Source organism: Motacilla alba, chromosome 17 (genome assembly GCF_015832195.1).
Source record: "Motacilla alba alba isolate MOTALB_02 chromosome 17, Motacilla_alba_V1.0_pri, whole genome shotgun sequence".
Lineage (NCBI taxonomy): Eukaryota > Metazoa > Chordata > Aves > Passeriformes > Motacillidae > Motacilla > Motacilla alba.
In genome coordinates this window covers 10,696,589-10,704,296 of record NC_052032.1, presented here as the reverse complement: position 1 = coordinate 10,704,296, position 7,708 = coordinate 10,696,589, and positions in this window count along the sequence as shown.

Sequence of the window (7,708 nt, the reverse complement as noted above, 5' to 3'; positions counted from 1 at the left end):
GGACACTGCGGGACACTGGGGTGCAATGGGACACAGGGATGCTATGGGACACTGGGACACCGCGGGACACTGGGGTGCAATGGGACACAGGGATGCTATGGGACACTGGGACACCGCGGGACACTGGGGTGCAATGGGACACGGGGACACCATGGGACACTGGGACACTGCGGGACACTGGGGTGCAATGGGACACAGGGATGCTATGGGACACTGGGACACCGCGGGACACTGGGGTGCAATGGGACACGGGGACACTGGGACACTGGGACACCACGGGATGCTGGGACACTGCGGGACACTGGGTTGTTATGGGACACAGGGACGCCACGGGACAATGGGATGCAATGGGACACAGGGACACCACAGGACACTGAGATGTTATGGGACACAGGGACGCCACGGGACACTGGGATGTCAGGGGACACTGTCAGGCCATGAGCTTGGGGCACCTCCTTTGCCCCAGCTGCCTCTGCCCCGTCCTCAGCCACCTTCAGAGCATCTGAGCACCAGCCAGAGGCACCAGCTCTTGCAAAGGGGAAGGGGATTTCCAAGTGAGAGGAACCAAAATGACTTGCATAACATAGGAAACAATTCAACAATCAAAAAAATCTTTCACTACTTAATAGGATTTTATAAATTGAATTATCTCTGTAAGCACTGACAGCCCGAGCCGATCAATCAATTAAGGGATGCCAGGCTCGAGCCCGCAGGCCTCGGGGAAGGATGCTGCTGGCAGGGCTGGCTCCTTCCCACCGCTGTCCCCCCAGAGGCAGGGTCCTGCCAGGGCTCCCCCACCGCGGCAGGGTCCTGCCAGGGCTCCCCCACCGCGGCAGGGTCCTGCGGGAGAGCCCTGCCCCGCCGGGCAGCCCAGCCCTGCATTCAGGGCCACATCTGGACATGGGCCCGGCCCAGCTCCGTGTGTGTGGAGCCAGAGGGCCCTGGGGACAGGCAGAGCCCTGGCGTCCTCTCTGTCACGGGCGTTTTGGTGACTCCTGTGGAGGCTCCTGCCTCTGCCACTGAGCGCGCATCGATGCGGAGGGTGCAGCAGTTATTGATGGCGTGTAGGACCAGGTGTTCACAGACGAAAGGTTAGTTTATTAATCCTCTGGGAGACCTTATGAAAAACAAATTCAGGTAAACAACATATTTTTCTTGACTGCTTTCAAGATTTAAGGCAGGGATCCTGTTCTTGGAGTCTCTTCAACGCATTTCCATTGCACTCTGTTATTACATTCTTCAAAAAAGAGAGATTGCTTCTCGTGCCACGTTCTGGGAGAGAGAAACCTAATTGAATCTGCTGCCCATGTGGCTGGACAGCATCTCCTTCCCAGTTATGGATGGGCTGGAGAGTCTCTGAAGCACATGGGCAGGCCCATTGGAAAGGCATTGTTCTGCTGGGCGCCTGCAGTTCCACGCTGCGTCCCTTCCCGGGGCCCACCGGCTCAGCTGCCGTGGTGCCCAGCCTTCCTGTCCCACAGATATTCCCTCCGTGCCCAGAGCAGGTTTTCTTGTGGCTCTTTGTCCAGCCAAGTTGGGGGGAAGATGGGTTTCCAAGTGAAGCCTACTCTGTGACCCCTCCAGGGAGGCCCTGGGCCGGCTGGGGGCTCTCGGGGGTGGCACAGACACTGCCCAGCCCCTGCACCCCACAGTGCCCATAGCACCTCCACCCCTCCCAACGCTGCCCTAGGGGTGGCAGGACAAGGCCCCAGCCTGGAGCCCACCCCAGAGCCCACCGAGAGGAACCAGCTCCCGGGTGGCTGCCCTGGGACCACTGGGGACAAGTGGGGGCTAATTTGATGAGGAATCCCACAGGGAGTGCCAGACGCTGTGCACTGCTTCGTGTGAGCTCTGAGCATGGTGCTCAGGAGAGAGAAATCCCTGTGCCCTGTTTATGACCACTGGAACTTGATTAAGCACTGAACTTTAATTAATTGAGTGGCTTGGAGTAATAAGTTCTGCGGATTTCCTTGGCCCAATGAAGAGGTGAATAGTTAATTCCCATTAACTGTCAGGTGTGAGGGCCAGCCTGGCACGAGCCCCACCATCCATCAGACAAGGCACAGACACCAGCGCTGCCTGGGCCCCCAGCCCCCTGCTCTGAGTGCCCTGGAGCCCTCCCCACAACCCCCCACCCTTAATGGAGCCAGAGGGGGCAGCCAAGCCCCCCGCCAGGCTGGGGAAGCGTTCCAAAGGTCGGCTCCCCATCCCCTTCCATTCCTTCCTCCCCATCCCCTTCCATTCCTTCACCCCAAAGAGTCAAGGTCCTGCGGTGAGTCCCCTCAGTCCAGCGTGTGCCAGGAGCAGAGGCTGAGGAGGAAAAGTGCAGTGCAGGAAGAGTCTTCCCACCCAGAACGGGCTGGAGCAGCAGGGCGAGGCCCCGGCGCACGTGCCCTGCCTGTGCTCCAGCGTGCCTCTCCTGCTCCTTAAATTGATTGGCACTTTCTATTTGAGGAAAAATGAGTTCTTAAAATTGAAATACTGGTTATTGTTATGGTAATACAGCAAGGCTGTGGCAGCAGAGATTTTAAGATACAAAAAAGGTTAGTTTGAATCAGGGAGCTGAGAGGTGAGTCTGTATAAAGTACTCAGGACTAATGAGTTCCGAGGGATCTGCGTATCGGGTCTGGACCCCTTAATGCTGCTGATTCAAGTGGTGGGTGCAGGTAATCACCAAGATAACCCGAGGCCTCTGGGATCATTACTGCTTTATCACATTTTGTATAAAATATTTTCGGCCTCATTTAGGATGTCAGCCTCTATCAAACGTTTCCTGGCGTTCAGAGCACGGCGCAGCCCTGCGGCTCCAGCGAACCTGGAACCCTCACCATCCTCCCCTGGCCCTGCACGCCTGGACCCTGCACCGTTCTCTCCAGGCTGGTGTCCCTGGAGCCCTCCTGTCCCTCCGGCAGAGGCACTCGGGGCACCCCAGACTCTCTGAGGGGGCCGTGGTGCTGAACAGGAGATTTGTGAATAATGTGAGAACAAAAGTATTGAGCCGTATTAGCAGGACATAGTGACTGATTCCCAACATCTGTTATTGCTTTCTCTCTTCTGTACCTGAAATTAGCAATTTAGAGCCCATACCTTTATTTGGAAAATAACAGTACAGAATTATAAAAGTTTAATATGCTCTCAGTAAAATGAAAAATGAGCAGTTATGATATTGTCTAACACTTTCAAATGTGTTTATTAATTCATGTTTTAAATCATAAGTTTCATTCTGCAGGAGAGTCATACACAGCAATAAGCAAGTTTTAAAATATTAATGAATAAACAATATTTCTCTATTGAAATATAACATGCTTCTTTGAACAATGTACCAATGGTAATAAATCACAACCAGCAGAAAATTGCATTTCATATTTAATACAACTTGAACTCTGCCTTTTTATAAATGATATCTTTTTTGTTTAATTGGCGTCAGTTCAGATCTAGCAGATTGCTAATAAAATTCTGGATTTCCATACTTAATGACGCGTGCTCTTTATGCTGAATTTTACCACAAAAAAATGCAACCTTTTATTATAGGAATAGCAGGCGTTAATAGGTGATCTCCCGCCACGGGCGGTGCTCCCAAAGCCTCCCGCGGGCTCCCCGCAGCCAGGGGTGGCCGTGTGCCACATTGCCCCGCTCCGAGCGCCATCCCCAGCGAGCTGAGCGTGTGGGGACTGGGGGACCAGGAGGGTCCCTTCCCCCCGGGGGCCCCTGGCCCGGAGATGTGCCCATCGGGGACAGCCCTGGGTCCCCACCCAGCCCAGGAACAGGGCTCACCCAGGGGCTCTAGGCACCCCTCGGCGCCCGCGTTAGCACCGGAGAGGAACGAAAGTAACTGGGTTTAATTAGCCTGTGTAAACACCATCCTTAAATTCGTCGCCACATGAGGGTTTTGGCAGTCCCCAATAAATTAATCCTTTTTATTATATCAATGACAGGAAGATGATCAAATAGGCTTTGATATAGATTTTGGGATTTAGCACCTAGCAGCGCTCTGACACGCTTGAACTTGCTCCTGCTGCTGCTGCTGGAGGCAAAACGGGGCTACAAACAGCGTGTGCTGCGAGCCGCTCCAGGCGGAGAGGCGCGGAGACACCGCCATGGGGGCGCCGGGGAACTTTGAAGAAAAGTTTGTCTTCAGGATTTGTCGGGTAGGTTTCCAGAGGGCGGGGAAAGGAGCGGAGAGGTGTGGGAGCAGCGGGCACGGCGATGAGGCACAGCCACCCGTGCCTGGGGCCGGGGCTGAGCGGAGCCGCGGGGCAGCCCCGGCCGGGCTCTCCTCGGTCCAGAGCCCGTGCTTCGAGCCGCTCCGTGCCGAGCCCGGGGCTCCGCTGCCGCTGCAGGAGCCTGGCACCGCTCGGAGCCGAGCCCGGGGCTCCGCTGGCGCTGCAGGAGCCTGGCACCGCTCGGAGCCGAGCCCGGGGCTCCGCTGCCGCTGCAGGAGCCTGGCACCGCTCCGTGCCGAGCCCGGGGCTCCGCTGGAGCTGCAGGAGCCTGGCACCGCTCGGAGCCGAGCCCGGGGCTCCGCTGGCGCTGCAGGAGCCTGGCACCGCTCGGAGCCGAGCCCGGGGCTCCGCTGGCGCTGCAGGAGCCTGGCACCGCTCGGAGCCGAGCCCGGGGCTCCGCTGGCGCTGCAGGAGCCTGGCACCGCTCGGAGCCGAGCCCGGGGCTCCGCTGGCGCTGCAGGAGCCTGGCACCGCCTGGCACAGCCGTGCCGCTGCTCCACGTGGCAGGGACGGCTTCCCAGGTACTGCTGGGACGCAGCCCAGAGCTGTGGCTCGGCTCAGCAAGGGTGGTAAGGCCAGCTCCATCCTTCCACTGTCCCAGCTGCAGGAAGGAGGCAGCCGCTTTGTACTCAGGGGAATCGAAGTCAGTGGCAGACAGGTGGCCCGGGGTGCCCACAGAAGGTGAGAGGCCCCATGTCCCACCTGGGAAGGCCCGGAGACTGGTTCAGCTATGCCCCATCCTCCATGGGCATGATGGCCCAGCATCTGGTGCACACAAAACCTTCTCCAGCCCCTGCAACCAAGGAAAGGATCACTGGATGGGAATTCTAATCATATATTATATTACCATGTCATATTAGACTAATAAAATCCTAATATGATACAGGAATGGGGAGCATATCATAACTCCTCTGTGACTAATACAATGCAGGCAATAAATCACTCCAGGGCTTATCCTTAACAATTGTATCAGAGCTTTCTGTGTCACACTGATAACTCAGTCCCTCTGATCTAATGGTTCACTTTTCTTCACAGTCCATATGGCAGTGACATTAAAGCTAATGAAATAAAATAAAATTTGCCAATCTTTGAAGAATTCCGTTCTTTAAAAAAGATGTATTTTATTAACACAAACTGGAAACATCTTCAGTTACTCGCAGTTACTTTTATCACATTGGAAATACACGGCACAGATACTGGCAGTGGCACTGCGCCCCGGCTCGCGTGCGGCCAGGACACCGCTGCAGGATCACACGGTGCCACCCAGCCTCACACACGCGGTGCCAAGGCAGCAGAGCTGCCCCACTGCCCCAGCCCCGTGGGGCACGGGTCCTGCCGTGCCCCAAGGTCTCCCAGCTCTTCCCTTCCTGGGCTCAGGATCCCTCGTTGCCTCCAAGCCCGTCACACAGGGCGCTTGCCACCTGCTCCACGGTCAGCAGAGGAAGGCTTGCTGCTCTCGGGGGCTCTGGGGCTGCTCCCACAGCTCGGCCGGCAGGGCACAAACCAGAGGCATCGTGTCTCCCCAGCCGCCGGGCTTCTCAAGGCTCCTCCCGCAGGACGCCCCGGAGCAGCGGCCGTGCCATGGTGCCCACGGTCCCCACGGTGCCCACGGTGCCCACGGTGCCCGTGGCACAGCAGGTCAGACGGAGCTGGGGCTGCTCCCAGAAGTGGCTCTCGAGCCCTGCCCAGGGAGCAGTGCGGGTCTCTCCTCCAGACACCCCCGTGCCTGTCCCTGGGATGGATGCCTTAGTCAGGTCAGTGCTGAGCACAGGAGATGGCAGTTCCTGGGACCGGCTGCAAATCCTCCTTTTGGTCCTGCTGTGCTCCACACAGGGTCTCGGGGCTGGCATCTCCCACGGCTGGTGGGCTCCTGCTGCAGGGTTCTGGTGTGCCCAAAGCTCAAACATGGGCGCAGGGAACCAGGACGGTGCTGCTGAGCTGGCAGGGTGGGAGGGCTGAGGGTCTCCTCCCCTGGTGAGAGCCGCTGCTCCTGCGAGGCTCCTTCAGGGTGTAGCTACTGGGTGAAACACAATATACCATCAGCAGCTTGATCCTAGTACTGGTGCTGGCAGTAAACCTCCCTGATGCGCGATCAGGCCTCAAGGATAAGATGTTTATTATTTGCCATGGAACCACGTGGCTGCTCTCCAACGTAAGGAAAAGCCAAATTGCACTTGTAATTCAAAGGGACCCAAAGCCTTAATGCTGCAAAGCAGCAGCTAATGATGCCCGGCGGGCGTGGGGCACGCAAGGGCGGCCCAAAGGTTGTTGATGGCCTTCCTATGAACCTCCTCAGTGTGTGACAGGTCCTTGCCTGTGGCCAGCAGAGATGTGATCAAGATGAGGGACGTCTGAGTGTTCATTACGCTGCCTACTACGCCTCCGCTGACACACTTTACATTTAAAATATAAAATACCATTTCCACTGAGCTGTAGCGCGAACACTGAGCGTGTGGACTTGGGGAGATCCATTAGCAAATGCAAACCGTTGGGTGCTTTGTCCTCAGCATGCAGAAGTCTTCAGCAGTCCACAGTCCCCACCTGCCCCAGCTCCCGTTAACGGATAACAAAGGCTTTGCAATGCGTGCCTAGCTCTTTACTTGTTTGTTTAAATGCACCACCTGTGGAAGAAGCAGCACTGTTCCATTCCAAACCTGACCGAGGCGAGTCTGCTCTGTGAACAGAGCAGCAGCAGTCACTGGTGGGTGAGACGTGGGGTGCAGTGCCACCACAGCCGGGGGACAGTGGGAGAGCAAAGGTATTTTACAAAATACCCTGGTACAAGAATTGCTGCGAAAAGCTGAACCACAAGCTCACTGAATCATGCAAATGGCTGCTCGGCCCCCAAAAGAACACTGAAGGCTTGAGCAGCCAAAGGGAAGGGAAGGTGAGGCCCAGCAGCTCCTCAGAGGCACCAGCTGGGCAGGGGCTGGTGCTGGTGAGCGCTCTCCTCCTCCTGCCTAGCTGCACTAACCCAAGTAGTGAGTAGTTATATTTATCAAAGACCATTTGCTGCAAGTGATTAACGTTAATTTGATTTCCTGTGAGTCAATTTCCTTGAGATATGGTAAATAGGCCATTACCTGTTATTGACCTTTACTTTATTAAAAAGACTTAAAATTAGCATTTATATATATACGTCCTTCCAAAAAAGTTTTTTAATAAAGAAAAATATTTTTATAATCACATTAGACTTGCTAGCTGAGGCTATAGCTCCAAAGTTAATGTTAAATAAAAATGGTAATTAAGAGTGAATATGATGATGGTTTTTAAACTCGTCCAAAGGCCTGACCCCTTCCTTTACCTCCACTTGATTTGTGGCTCCCAGGCAGAGCAGGGCTGCAGCGGAGGCAGGCGCTGGCAGGTGGAAGCCTTTGCCCAGGATGTGCCTCTCCCAGGATTTCCAACTCTCTCCTGGCAAGAGGGCACAAGGACCTGCTGGTGTTTAAAGAGATGCTCAGCTCCTGCTCCGTGCCAGCTTGCTC